This window comes from Primulina eburnea, chromosome 4 (genome assembly GCF_022965805.1).
Source record: "Primulina eburnea isolate SZY01 chromosome 4, ASM2296580v1, whole genome shotgun sequence".
In the NCBI taxonomy this organism is placed as follows: domain Eukaryota; kingdom Viridiplantae; phylum Streptophyta; class Magnoliopsida; order Lamiales; family Gesneriaceae; genus Primulina; species Primulina eburnea.
In genome coordinates, this window is record NC_133104.1 from 6,669,960 (window position 1) to 6,685,299 (window position 15,340).

The 15,340-nt window shown below is 41.4% G+C and overlaps 1 protein-coding gene across 1 annotated transcript in view; it reads right to left on the reverse strand.

Annotated features, from left to right (window-relative positions):
* LOC140830806 (uncharacterized) overlaps nucleotides 1–15,340 on the reverse strand; it is a 95,902-nt gene that overhangs the window by 51,662 nt on the left and 28,900 nt on the right.

Below are 15,340 nucleotides of genomic sequence, written 5' to 3' on the forward strand. Positions count from 1 at the left end.
GGTGTTTGAGTGTGATAGATGCAAAGCGCCAGGGCCCGATGGTTACACTATGGCACTTTATCAGGATTGTTGGGATATTGTCAAAGGTGATTTGATGAATGTTTTGGTGGAATTTTACGAAGGGGGAGTCATAAATGGTTTGACTAATGAATCGTATATTTGTTTGATCCCAAAGAAAAACGATTCATTAAAGGTAAAAGATTTTAGACCCATTAGTCTCATCACGAGTTTATATAAGATAATTGCAAAAGTGTTGGCTACAAGAATGAAAAAGGTTTTGTCTCATACATTATCAGAATCTCAAAATGCATTTATTGAGGGGAGACAAATTTTGGATTGTTGCTTGATTGAGAATGAGGCGGTGGAGGAAGGAAAAAAATCGAATAAAAATGGGTGGGTATTGAAAATTGACTTTGAGAAAGCATATGACAATGTCGACTGGAATTTTTTGGATTTCGTATTACAAAAAAAAGGCTTTGGGGCTAGGTGGAGAGGTTGGATGAGAGGTTGTGTATCTAATGTATCGTTTTCCATCATGATCAACGGGAGACCAAGAGGGAAATTTAAGTCATATAGGGGGATTAGACAGGGAGATCCCTTATCACCTTTTCTTTTCAACATGGTAGTGGATGTGTTGGGCAATTTGATCGATAAAGCAAAAGAGACAAATTTAATCAGTGGGCTTGAGGTGGGACGAGAAAAGGTGGAAGTGTCACATATACAATTTGCGGATGATACATTGTTTTTTGTTAAAACTGAGGAACACATTAGCTTTTTGGTGCAAGTGGTCAAGCTATTCTGTGACATGTCAGGTTTAAGGATCAATTGGGATAAGAGTGCTTTATTGGGATTAAACCAAGATGAAGCACTTGAGGTCGACATAGCACACACGATTGGTTGTCGTAGGGAACAATGGCCGATGAAATACTTGGGAGTTCCTCTAGGGGGCAATTCACTTAAAGCATCTTTTTGGGAACCTATTACGGTTAAATTAACCAGAAAATTGGCAACTTGGAAAAAGGCTTTCTTGTCCAAGGGAGGGAGATTAACATTGATCGTTGCGGTACTAAATGCTTTGCCAATTTATTTCTTGTCTCTTTTCAAAGTACCAAAAGGAGTGGCAGCGGGATGGGAGAAAACAATGCGTGATTTTTTGTGGGATGGACATGAGGGCGAAACACATTGCCATATGGTTGGATGGAAAAATGTTTGTAGACCGAAAGAGCGTGGTGGGTTAGGTGTAGGGAATATTTGTTTGAGAAATATTGCTTTATTGGGAAAATGGTGGTGGAGGTTTAGTGTTGAAAATGACACGTTGTGGAGAAGAATAATTAGGAGTAAGTATGGACTACAAGAAAATGGTTGGGATGCGGGGTTGGCGAAAAATGTCACTTTCAGATGTCCGTGGAAATTCATCTCTAGATCTTACCCGATTTATCACCGACTTTTGCGATTAGAGGTTCGAGGGGGAACTAAAATCAGATTTTGGGAGGACATTTGGTGGGGGGAATCATCTTTCCGGGACATGTTTCCTTCATTATATCTCATTTCACAGGGTCGTAACTTACCCATATCTCATTTTGTCTCTTTTCATAACTCGTCAACTGCTCTATCATGGAATCTACATTTTCGTAGATCACTTCGAGACGAAGAGATCAATCAATTGTCTGTGTTCCTAGGTATTTTGGATAGGGTAATAATGGTGGAAGGGGTTGATGATTTCCGGGTATGGGAGGGGGATCCATCGGGGAAGTTTTCAGTCAAATCTATGTTCAATTCTTTCTTCAACGTTAATAATTCTGCACTACAATTCAGCTTCTTCGATATCATTTGGAAAACACCTATTCCAACAAAAATTCAAATCTTCTCTTGGACGGCAATTCTAGGCAAATTACCAACATCCGAGGTGATTCAAAAAGATGGCCTACTTGTGCTCTTTCTCCAAACTGGTGTGTGTTGTGTCGTAAGGATGCGGAAACACAAGATCATTTGCTTGTTCATTGCAATTTCAGTAGTGCACTGTGGGGTAGGGCTTTGGAAGAACTGAGACTGGTTTGGGTTACTCCGAAAACATCGAAGGACTTGTTTGCTACGGACCTTGGACAGTTGCTTGGCAAAAAAGGAAAATCTTTTGGAGAGTGGTGATGCACGGAATATGTTGGGCAATATGGCTAGAGAGAAATAGAAGAATCTTTCAAGAGACTGAAGGAACAGAAGATGATTGCTGGGAGAAAATCAAGATCAACATAGCAAACTGGATTCGATCAGTCAAAGATTTCAAGGGTTTATCGATTTCTGATTTATTTCGAGATTGGTCTTACATCTATTGTTAGACGTTTTGGTTTCTTTTCATTAGTAGTGGACTTCTAGTCCACTTCCTGTAATGGACATTAACATATATTAATAATAATTAATTGTTTCTTATCAAAAAAAAAGATTAGCTACTCCATAAACATCAAAGGATAATGAAAAGCTCTACCTACTGTTGAAGATAAGGAATAATATCAAAATTGATTTAGTTGATTTAGTATGTCTCTATAATTGAGGATATTGTTATTGTTCATTAGAAAATCCCATAATTTATGGCATTGTATATTTTGGTATATATAGTCTAGGGTTGTCTATAAATTAGATTTTTATTGATTATAATTATCATTATGAAAGAACGGAATATATGTATTTTTACTCCCAAAGTGTTATGTTATCTTCCTCCAACATGGAATCAGAGCCGTATGTCCTGGTCCATGAGGAACTCGTCTCTTTTTTCTTCAAATTTTCTGCCTAAGTTGCTGTACTTTTCTACCATTTATTTCTACAAGCAACGATGGGAGAAAAATCCAAGACCTCTCAAATATACCAATGAGCCAGTGCAACCAGCTATGGGTGAATTGCAGCAGCTTCATTCTGCATATCGCTTAAATGGAAAAATTATCTGAAGTGGTCCCATTTAGTCCGAGCAACGTTGGAGGGGAAAGGCAAACTTAGCCATCTCATTGGTCTGCGCTCAACAAGGGTGGTAACCCTAAGTTTGTAGCTTGAGACGAAGAAGACTCTCCTCATGGCGTGGCTATGGAATTCCATGATGCCAGATATTAGCGATACCTGCATGTTCTTAAGCACTGCGAAGGAGATATGGGAAACTTTGAGATAAACATATTTTAAGAAGGGAGATTCTGCCCGTATTTAATATGCTAAGAACTTAAGAATTTATGGCAAGAAATCGATCATTATCATTTCTTTGAGACAAAGTGCCTCGAGGATGCAACTATATTAAAAAATTTCATTGAAAAAGATAGTGTCTAAGATTCCCTTGTAGGCCCTCAATGCAGAATTCGATCAAGTTCACATCGAAATTCATGGAAAGGACCAGATTCCGTCTCTGAATAAGCCATAATCCGATCAGAAGAAAGCAGGAGAGGAGTTATGCTTAAACCCCAAACTGTGGAAAGCACTGCCATGATTGCGAACAAGTATAGTGGACTGAATCCTGATAATCCAAAGCTTATTGCTTCAGGAAGTCTGCCTCCAGGATCCAAAGATGAATTATGGTGTCCCAAGTGTTGAAAAACAAACCATACTCTATGTCGATGTTGGAAAATTCATGGAAAAACTCCACGCATAGAAAAGGGAAATAAAGGGAAGCAGCAAAAAGGTTGGGGCTACGCACATGTGTCTACCCAATAACCCATTGAAAATCCAGATTCTTCACAACACAAAGAATTCAATGAGGAGACAGAGCAACTGAGGGCATTCTTGGACACCCTTGGAAAGACAACAGGTATATGCTCATTGACATATTCCGGTAAGTTCCCTATTAGACGAATGGTTCAAACAGTCCTTTATTCAACTCCTGGGTGCAGTTCTGGAGCAACCGATCACATGACACATTCATCACAGAACTTCAGTACCTACTCTCCTTGTCCCGGCGCTAGAAAAATCACCACCACCAATGGCTCTTTGATCACTGTTGCAGGTTTAGGAGATATACCAATCAACTTTTCCCTTGCCTTAGAGGAAGTTCAGCATGTACCCAGGAAATTAACTCAAGACCTGAATTGTACAGTGATTTTTTGTTCTAATTATTGTGAATTTCAGGACCAAGCATCGAGGAGGACGATCGTCATGCCAAGGGATGGAATCTACTACCTTGACTCACCAAACAATCTCAATTTAGTTCAAAGTCATGCCTTCCATTCTGCCTTATCGTCAAATAAGTCGTGTTTACTAACCTATTTAGAGGATTAGATGTTGAGTCTTTATCATGTGCTGTATGTGAATTTGCGAAACATAAGTGTATTTTTTCCACAAAGCAATTAAAGATGTTCTACTCTTTTTTATCTAGTCCATAGTGATGTGTGGGGTCCCTCTAATGTTACAAACATTTCTGGAGCATGCTGGTTCATCTCTTTAATTGATGTGTTGGATTTATTTGCTCAAAATAAATCCGATGTCAGTTCTATTATTCATACCATGATTCAAAACCAATTTGGGGTCAAAATCAACCGGTTTAGGTCCAACAACGCAAAGGATTATTTCAATTTCTACTTTATATTCATATTTTCAAAAGGAATGAATAATCCATGAATATTCTTGTATTCATACCCCACAACAAGATGGACTTGCTGGAAGGAATAATGGCCACTTTCTTAACATTACCCATGCTTTTCTTTTTCAACACCATTTACCTAAATCCTATTGGGGGGATGTTTTAACGGCAGCTCATCTTATGAATAGATTCCTTTCTGGAGTCTTAGGCAATAAAAGTCCTCTTGACATACTGTCAGATATATTTCCCAATCTGCACACTAATCAAGTGCAACCAAAAGTGTCTGGGTGTGTCTGTTTTGTTCATGTTCGTAGTCCAAGTAGGGGTAAGTTTGATCCTCGAGCACTTAAATGTGTATTTGTGGGGTATTCTCCTGCCCAGAAGACTATAAGTGATATCATCTACCATCTAAGAAAGTGTTTGTTTCTGATGATGTTACCTTCCATGAACTCAATCCTACTTCTCAGCCCCTCATCTTCATGGGAGCTTTCTATTGAAGATGAGGATCCATTTACCCATCCATTCCTAAGTAGTAGCACTTCCCCAACTGCTACCTATCATCCAGCCCCTCAAGAAACCAACTCAGCCCCTCAAGAACCCAATCCTCCTCGGACTAATATGAGATTGTTTGGTCAGGTATATTCAGGCGGACAGCTCCTTCATCCCTGAACCGGTGCAAGACCGAGACTCTGAACCAAGTGATGGAACTGAGGTAACTATTGAGAACTCCACTACACTCGATGAACATGCACTTGATATACCTATTGCACTTTGCAAAGGAACAAGAGAATGCACTAAAAACCCATGCTACCCACTTTCCAATGTTGTCACTCTTTGACAATTTCTTTTTTTTTGATAAGAAACAAATTTTATTAATGTAGGAATTAGTTACATCAAAGATGCGGATGAGCAATCCGCATCAATCTTAAATTACAGTACTACAACTATCCGGTTTAATCGCACCGGACACATAACTCAAGACCATATTAGTTTCCAATCCCTGCACAAATCCGATACACGTAAATGATCATATTTAAGAAGGTTGACAGTCCAAGTGGCGACCCTCAATTTTATTCTCTCCCACACTTGATCAGCTGACTCAGAAACATCTTCAAACATCCTTTTGTTCCTCTCCAACCAAATTGTCCACAATATGCCATCAATGATAGTAAACCAAACCTCACTCAATTTTTTCTTGAAAGGATACCACGAGTTGTCATGAAACAGATCTTTTGCTTGTCTTGGCACAGCCCATTGAAATTCCAGCTCTCTTAGCACTTTAGCCCAAATATCTGCAGCGAATGAACAATGTAACAGTATGTGATCTTGACTTTCTTCGTGTTTTCGACATAGACAACACCACTGTGGTCTTAAAGCACAATCTTTCCACCTTTTCTGCACGTAATCACAAGTCGGCAACCTCCCCAAGATAACGATCCATGAGAAAATCCTGATCTTCTGTGGGACAGGAACTTTCCAAATGCTTGTTTGGAAATGAAAAAATGTTGAATTTGAATTTGAAAAGAACGAGTCATAAAAAGAGCTAACCGAGAAAATCCCCGAAACGTCCCCCAGCCACACTCTAATGTCTTGAACCCCTTTCTGCAATTTTACTCTATCTAAAACTGTCATCAAGGTAGTAAACTCAAGAAGCTCACCCTCTGTAAAATCTCTTCTAAATTTACATTCCAAATAAAATTCGAAGTACCCCCAACATTGACAATTTCTACGAATTCACTAATTGGTTTGTTAACAAGAGATGAAATTCGAAACAAGGATGGAAAACGAATTTTAAAAGATAATTCACCCTCCCAAACATCCTCCCAAAACCGAATTAAATTACCTTGTTTAGGCACCCCCCTAACTAGTTGATGGAAAGCCTGGTAGGATCGAGATATACACTTCCAAGGACTTCTGAATGTTCCTTTCTCCGCCAAACCCAAATCCCAGCCGTTATCCTGTAACCCATAAATACTCCTAATCACTTTTTTCCACAAAGAATCTTTTTCCACCGAACCCCTCCACCACCACTTACCAAGTAAAGCCCTATTCCTGAGACAAACATTTCCCATTCCCAACCCTCCTTTTTCCTTTGGTTTGCACACTTGCTCCCATCTGACCAAATGGTAATGGTTTTCACCGTCAGCACCATCCCAAAGAAAGTCCCTCATGATTTTTTCCATTGAATTTGCCACACTGTTCGGTACCTTAAACAATGACATGAAGTATGAAGGCATCGCGCATAAGACCGACTTTATCAAAATGAACCGTCCCCCCCGTGATAGGAATGATTTTTTCCAGCTTGCTAGTTTGTTATTCATTTTCGAAAGAACCGGTTCCCAAAAATTCAGCTTTGTGGGGTTTCCTCCCAAAGGTAGTCCAAGATATTTGATTGGCCAAGTTTCTTTTTTACACCCACAATTTAATGCCATATCCTCTACTTCATCATCCAAGCAATTCAATCCCAAAACCACACTTTTTCCCAAATTTATTTTCAGCCCTGAATTGGTTCCAAACAATTTTATTAAATCCACAATGATCATCACATCTTCTCTGGCTTTTGCGAAGAAAAGGGTGTCGTCCGCGAATTGTAAGTGTGATATTTCAATTTTATCTTTCCCAACTTCAAGCCCCCTGACCTTTTTATCCACCCTTGCCTTATCTATGATCCTCCCCAACACATCCATAACAATATTGAACAGAAATGGTGATAAGGGATCACCTTGTCGTAAACCTCTTTCTCCTTTAATTTTCCCACATGGTTTTCCATTGATGAAAATTGAAAAGTTCACATTAGATACACATCCTCTTATCCACCTCCTCCATCTATCTCCGAATCCTTTTTTAAACAACACAAAATCTAAAAATCGTGTGTCGACGTTGTCGTAAGCTTTCTCCAAGTCAATTTTGATTATCCAACCCTTCTTTTTTTTTCTTCGATATTCCTCAACAATTTCATTTGCTATGAGGCAACAATCCAAAATTTGTCTACCTTTAATGAAAGCAGACTGATTCTCCGCAATTGTGTCGCACATTACCTTTTTCAGTCGCGTAGTCAAGACCTTAGCCAAAATCTTGTACAAACTCGTAATCAAGCTAATTGGTCTGAAGTCTTTGATCCGTCTTGCATCTTTTATTTTTGGGATGAGACATATGTATGTTTCATTCGTAATTCCATTGACAATCCCTTTAGTATAAAATTCAGCAAACACCTTTAGCACGTCCTCCCTCACTGTATCCCAATTTTTCTGGAAAAATGCCATTGTGAATCCATCCGGTCCCGGAGCTTTATTTCCATCGCATTCGAACACAGCTTCTTAATTTCTGCCTCGTCAAATTGCTTTTCCAACTCATCTGCGTGTGTCCTCTGTATAGGAGTCCAGTCTATTCCGTGAAGACCTCTGCATTCGTCCTCAAAATTGGCTCCATCACTTCCCATCTTCCTGAACAAAGCCTCATAAAATTCCAAAATTTCTTGTTCAATTTGTCCTCTGTCCGTAACCACTCTGCCGTCATTCAATTCCAATCTCTCTATCAGTGCTCTGTTCCTTCTTTTATTAAGTAAAGAGTGGAAGAAGTTGGAATTCTGGTCCCCATCTTTCAGCCATAGACATTTTGCTTTTTGGCTGTTGAGTTGAAATTGTTTAAAAGACAAACATTCCAGCTCACACTTTGCTTCCTTCCTTTCGGCGTGTAACTCTTCCGACCATGGTCTCTCTGCCTCACACCTGTCCAGTTGTTCCATCTTGTCGCTTAATTGTTGAATTCTCACACCCACGTCCCCAAACACTTGTTTATTCCATTTGGAGACCTCAGCCTTTAACACCTTTAGTTTGTGCATGAATTTGTACCCTTCCCACCCTTGTATTTCCTCTTTGTTCCACCAAACCTTCACAAGTTTTTTGAAATGTGGGTGTGTCATCCACGCATTTTCAAATCTGAAAGGTGTTGGTCCCCAACGTGTTTTAGCGGTATCAAGCACAATAGGACAGTGGTCAGACGTGATTCTTGCTAGCACATTTTGTCTGAAATGAGGGAATATAGACGACCAGCCCCTGGAGAATAGAAATCTATCCAACCGACAACAAATCGGTTCCATTCTACAGTTAGACCATGTGACTTTAGCGTTCAGCAGTGGAGGATCAGCGAGTTCCAGGTCTTCTATCAAAGCATCAAAACATGCCATGCTTGTATTTGATGATTGACTGTTAATTTTTTCTCCCACATTCCTTACAACATTGAAATCTCCTCCTAAACACCAATTATCCCCGCAGATCGATTTCAAGCCCGCTAATTCATCCCAAAATAACTCTCTGTCTCTTGGTTTAACCGGTCCGTATATTGCCGAAAACCACCAAGTTGTGTCTTCATTCAACTTTATTTCAATTGACACCGAAAATTCCCCAATTAGGTTATTGTTAACTGTAACTTGTCGTGGATCCCACATCACAAGAATTCCCCCGGATCTGCCCAATGATGGTAAACAAACCCAATCGACGAATCTTGACTTCCACATACTTGCCACGAATTTTCTGTCCACCATCTCAACTTTCGTTTCCTGGAATATAACAATATCAGGTTTTTCCTTGCGTATAATCATTCTTACCAACTGTCTTCTTCGCGCAGCCCCTCCACCTCGTATATTCCAAGAAAGAATTTTCATCGAAACACTCTAGAACCCTTCGAAGAAGAACCTCTTTCGTAATTTATACCACATTGAAGTCTGTACATTTTCTTCTTTAAATTACCGTTTGACATCTTCGTCCCTCTACCACAAGTGACAACTCTATCATTTGCCACCTCCTGTCCTGCTTCCACCATCCTTTCCTCCGTCACATTCCTTGTAGGTATACATGTCCCATTACCTGGCTTTCCACCAACTCTTCCTAAACCCCCTCCTATAAAACCTCTAGACAAACCCAAATAAGTAAAAGGTGATTGTAAAAGAACAGTTAAAGACGAGGAGTGGAATGTAAAGATAGAATGATTTTGTGCAAGAATCTGTCCCACTGAAGGTGCTGGATTTTCTGATGAATTGGAAACTGTGAAAGTTTTTTTTCCTTTTGGTGATGAGAACAATTTGTCCAAGTCTGTTACCACATCTTCATCATTTTCTGGATCTTCCGAACTGATGTATCCCATACTACCCGTGTCTGAGGATTCAAATTCCTCTTCAATTAATTCATCTTGTGAATCTTCAATTGAGATTTCCTCTGATCCTTCGGCGTCATAAATTTCCATCTTCCCACGAATTCCCCTATCATGAATGTCTGTTCCAAAATGCCCCCATAATTTACTTCCTTCAGTATCTCCTGTAGCAGCCTTATTTCTTTTTCTGTCGTAAGTTTTCCAAAGCTTGCTTCCTAGTAAACTTAAATAATATTCCTATCCCTTTTGCCTTATCTGAAGATCGTCCAATAAAAACTGGAAACAAGCCATGAATGAGGAAATGAAAGCATTAGGGAAAAATAAAACTTGGGAGATCATTGATTTACCTGTGGGAAAACATACAGTGGGGTGTAAATTGGTATAAATGGTGAAATATAGATCGGATGGTACATTGGAAAGATATAAGGCAAGATTAGTTGCCAAAAGGTACACACAAGTATGGTGTTGATTATCAGAAAATATTTGCCCCAATTGCAAAAATGAATACAACGGTTTAATGTGAAAAATGTCTTATTACATGGAATCTTGAGCAAGAAATCTATATGGACGTTTGTTAGGGACCCAAACACATTGGGCCCAGTAACTACTGACCCAACTACATTGGGCCCAGTGACTACTGAATTGGCAAACCCAATAGATGAAGGGATAAACAAAGTCAGGCCCAAGATTGTAAATGTATACATTAGAAAAGGGAAGGGAAAGGCACGTGAGAAAGAGGTATAAAAAGAGAGGGGGGGGTGTTGGCTTGAGAGGCATTCAGTTATTATTCAGTGAGTGAGTCACTAACTATTTGTTAGTGTGAGAGAGAGTGATTGTAACAAGATTCTGTTATTTCCTTTTGCAATATATATTCTCATTTTCTGTTGAGTAATCGGAGGTCTTGTCAGAGGTCATAACATTGGTCCAACCTGCCGGATCCGAGAGAGCGACGGGAAACAATGGCCAGCACACGATCAGAAGCCAAGATAGAGAGCATGGAGAAGGCGTTGATGGGAGTGCAAGATAACATGTTGCAAGTGCAAGGAAGACTGGATAAGATCGACAAAGCTGTGGAAGGATTGCTAAGTCTGAGAGAAATGATGGAGCATGTGATCAAGGCACGGGGGGGAGCAACGGTAAGAAGCAATGAAGGGGGAGGACAGCTAGGGGAGGGAAGCACAGTGCACGGTAAGGATGAGGGTGTAGTGCGACAGGGGGGAGGGAGAGAAGAAGCGACAGAGGAGGTAAGAATGGCACTGAAAAAAAATTGAACTACCTGTTTTTGAAGGAGAAGATCCATTGGGATGGCTGGGAAAAATGGAGCAATACTTCGAAGTCCACGAATCTCCACCCGAATGCAGGCTCAAGTTAGCTTACATTTGTATGCAAGGTACTACTGTCCATTGGTTCCGATGGATGAAAGTAAGAATCCCAAACATGAGTTGGGATAGATTGGCTGAAGAACTGATCAAACGTTACAGTGGGTTTGATGCCAATCCGTTTGAACTCATGGCATCGTTGAATCAAGAACAGCAATCGGTAGACGCTTATATAGAGCGTTTTGAGATGTTGATTGCGCAGCTGGGCGAGGTACAGGAGGATCAGGGGCTAGGTTATTTTATGAGTGGGTTGAGGGAGGAGATACGGCGGAGAATGATTGTTCATGCACCTCGAACGGTGGATCGTGCGATGATGTTAGCAAGAGGGCTGGAGCGAGAATTGTATAGGACGGCGGTGGATCGGGGAAGAAGTAAGGTTGGGTTGGGCTTGGGGTATACATCTAAACCGGTAACTAATATGGGCTGGGCCACTCAGGCTTCTGCCCATGATAGAGACCGGAGCAAGAATTACCCACCACCCAATAACTATATGCGGACGTGGAGTCCAGGCGAGCAGAGAACACGAAGTCCAATCACACCGCAATCGTACAGTGGTGGACCTCGGAATCATTCAGGAGGAGGTCGGGGAGGAGCGACGAGGTCACCAGATCAAAAAACTATGACAGGGTGGTATCCCATCAAGAGTTTTTACACAGGCGTTAGAAGGGACTGTGCTTTAAGTGTGGTGACCCCTACCATCCAATGCACCGATGCGCCAATAAAAGCATGAGAGTGACGATTCTAGCGGAAGAGGAAGGGGAGGATGCTGAGTGGGAGCAAGTCGAATTAGAAGAAAAAAATGAGGAGGCAAGGCGGGACGTAGAGGAGGCAGGGGAAACCAACGTGGAGTACAACACCCTGGAGTTACCGTTATATTCTGTCAACGGCATAAACCAACCACAAACCTTAAAAATGAGGGTGAAGGTGGCTGGAAAGGAGGTAGTGGCGATGGTGGACAGTGGCGCTAGTCACAATTTCGTTTAAAAATAATAATAACCGAATTGGGGCTCGAAATTGACAGGAGCGTGTTCTTTGGGGTGTGTCTTGGGGACGGATGTCGGGTGTCATGTCAGGGGGTGTGCCGAGAGTTGGAGGTGGATTTGGGGCAATGCCAAATTCAGATTGAAGGATATTTGTTTGAGTTAGGGGGTATAGACCTTATTTTGGGAGTTGATTGGCTTCGTACGTTGGGGGATGTGCTGTTGAATTGGAATAGAATGGAGATGCGATTTAGCTGGTGTGAGCACACTGTTATTCTAAAAGGTCATCCATCCCTCAGCAGATCACTGGTATCATTCAAAGGGATAGCCAAAGTAAGTGAGGTTGTATTTTATGGGGCCGTATTATTAAAGTGGAAGGGAGGAGAGGAGTGGGGCAAGAAATGGAGGAGGGGGAGAAGTAATGAGCAACATGTTGGCTAAATATGAGAAGGTGTTCCAAGAACCTTGCGGGTTACCTCCAAATCGGAGCCAAAATCATGTTATAAGTATAAAGGAGGGTTGTGGGCGGGTATCGGTAAGGCCTTATCGGTATGCTCACCGTCAGAAGATGAAATCGAAAAGATGGTGAGCGAAATGCTCACCTCGGGAGTCATACAAATCAGCAATAGTCCATATTCAAGCCCAGCAATACTAGTAAAAAAAAGGATGGGAGTTGGCGTTTTTGTGTTGACTACCGAGCTTTAAACGATATTACCATTGCTGACAAGTACCCTATTCCAGTGGTGGAGGAGTTGTTTGATGAGCTGCATGGAGCAACCCATTTTACCAAGCTGGACCTCAAATCTGGGTACCACCAGATTCGAGTTCGAGCTGCCGATGTCCATAAAACAGCGTTCAGGACGCATGAGGGCCACTACGAGTTCCTAGTTATGCCTTTTGGGCTTAAAAACGCACCAGCAACGTTCCAAGCTACCATGAATGAGGTATTCCGCCCTTATTTGCGAAAATTTGTATTAGTTTTCTTTGATGATGTTTTGATTTACAGTAAGGGTTGGGAAGATCATGTACAACATGTGGAAGTTGTGCTGAAATTATTACAGCAACATCAACTCGTCTTGAATAAAAAAAAATGTCAGTTTGGATTAGAACAGGTTGAGTATTTGGGGCATGTCATCACTGCCCAAGGAGTAGCAGTGGACCAGAAGAAAGTTGAAAGTGTGGTGCATTGGCCACAACCACAGAATACGAAAAGAGTGAGGGCATTTCTGGGGTTAACAGGATATTACCGAAAGTTTATTAAGGACTACGGTAAGATTGCAAGGCCACTCACCGAGCAACTGAAAAAGAATCAATTCGGGTGGGAGGAGAAAGCCCAAGGAGCTTTCGAAAGACTTAAGCAAGCTATGGTTACTGCCCCCGTATTGCGAATGCCTGACTTTGCTAAAGAATTTGTGATAGAATGCGATGCTTCAGGAGTGGGCATAGGGGCAGTGTTGAACCAGGAGGGCCAGCCAATTGCTTTTTACAGTAAGGCGCTAGCAGATCGAGAATTGTCTAAATCGACATACGAGAGAGAATTAATGGCCTTAGTTTTGGCAATCCAACATTGGCGTCATTACCTACTGGGACGCTAGTTTGTCGTGATAACTGATCATAAGCCTTTGAAGATTCTTTTGCAACAACGAATAACTACGCCAGACCAGCAATACTGGTTGGCTAAGCTGCTGGGGTATGAGTTCGAAATAAAGCACCGAGCGGGGGCAGACAATGGAGCAGCAGATGCACTATCTAGAAGGGAGGGCATGGGAGGACTGAATGCTTTAACAAAAACCGAATGGGCGGGGGTGGAAGCGCTTCAAGAGGCAGTAAAAAATGACCCCGGACTTAAAAACATCATAGAAAAATTGAGGATGGCGCCTGACAGCAGCAAACACTATTCTCTAATTAATGGATGTTTACTCTTTAAAGGCAGATTAGTTGTTCCTCCGGAATCATCATGGGTCTCCAAATTGTTGAGTGAATTTCACGCTACTCCTATTGGGGGACACTCCGGAGCTTTTCGAATGTATAAAAGAATTGCAAGCAATTTCTTTTGGCCAAAGATGAAGAAGGATATCTACAAATTTGTGTCCTGAGTGTGGGGTCTGTCAAAGACAGAAATATGAAGCAATGACCCCTGCAGGGTTGCTGCAGCCTTTACCGATTCCAGAAGCTATATAGGAAGACCTGGCCATGGATTTCATTACAGGGCTGCCGAAATCACAAGGTTATGAAGTGATATTAATGGTGATTGACAGGTTATCAAAGTACGGACACTTTCTACTCCTTAAAAGGCCATACACTGCCACGTCAGTAGCAGAAGTTTTCACACAAAATGTGATCAAACTACATGGGGTTCCCAGAACGATTGTCAGTGACAGAGATGCGGTGTTTATGAGTTTATTCTGGTCGGAGTTGTTTCGACTACAAGGAACCCAACTCAAGATGAGCACGGCCTATCATCCGGAGACAGATGGACAAAGCGAAGCCTTGAATAAATGTGTGGAAACATATCTGCGTTGTTTCTGCTCCGAACAACCAAAGAGTTGGTCACAATGGTTACATTGGGCCGAATATTGGTACAACACTTCATATCAAACTGCTGCTGGAATGACTCCCTTTGAGGTGGTGTATGGTAGAAAACCCCTTACTGTAACTAAATTTCTACCAGGAGAAACAAAGGTGTCTGCTGTATCACAGGCCTTGGTGGACAGGGATGAACTCTTGAGACAGCTCAAATATAATTTGGAGCGAGCTCAACAAAGGATGACCAAATATGCCAACAAAAAAAGTAGAGAGGTTCAATTTCAAGAAGGCGATGTGGTGTATTTGAAGCTACGACCAAACCGCCAAAATTCAGTATCTACGAGGGTGTTTCAGAAGCTGGCAGCAAGATACTATGGGCCTTATCAAGTGTTGAAGAAAGTGGGACAAGTGGCTTATCGTTTAAAGCTTCCCGAAGGGTCCACGATACATCTTGTTTTTCATGTGTCATGTTTAAAAAAAGCTGTGGGTAAAGAGCCTAATGAAGTTAAATTGCCCAGTGAAGTAGACGCTGATTTATTTATCTCCTTCGAGCCTGAAGGGATCTTGGATGAAAGGAATAAACGAGTACAAGGAAGATAGTCCAACAGTTGTTGGTCCAGTGGAAAGGAAGACCAGTGGAGGAAGCAACGTGGGAAGACAAGGAAAGCTTCTCAACACAGTTCCCTGATTTTCGCCTTGAGGACAAGGCGAATTTTGATGAGGCAAGGCATGTTAAGGACCCAAACACATTGGGCCCAGTA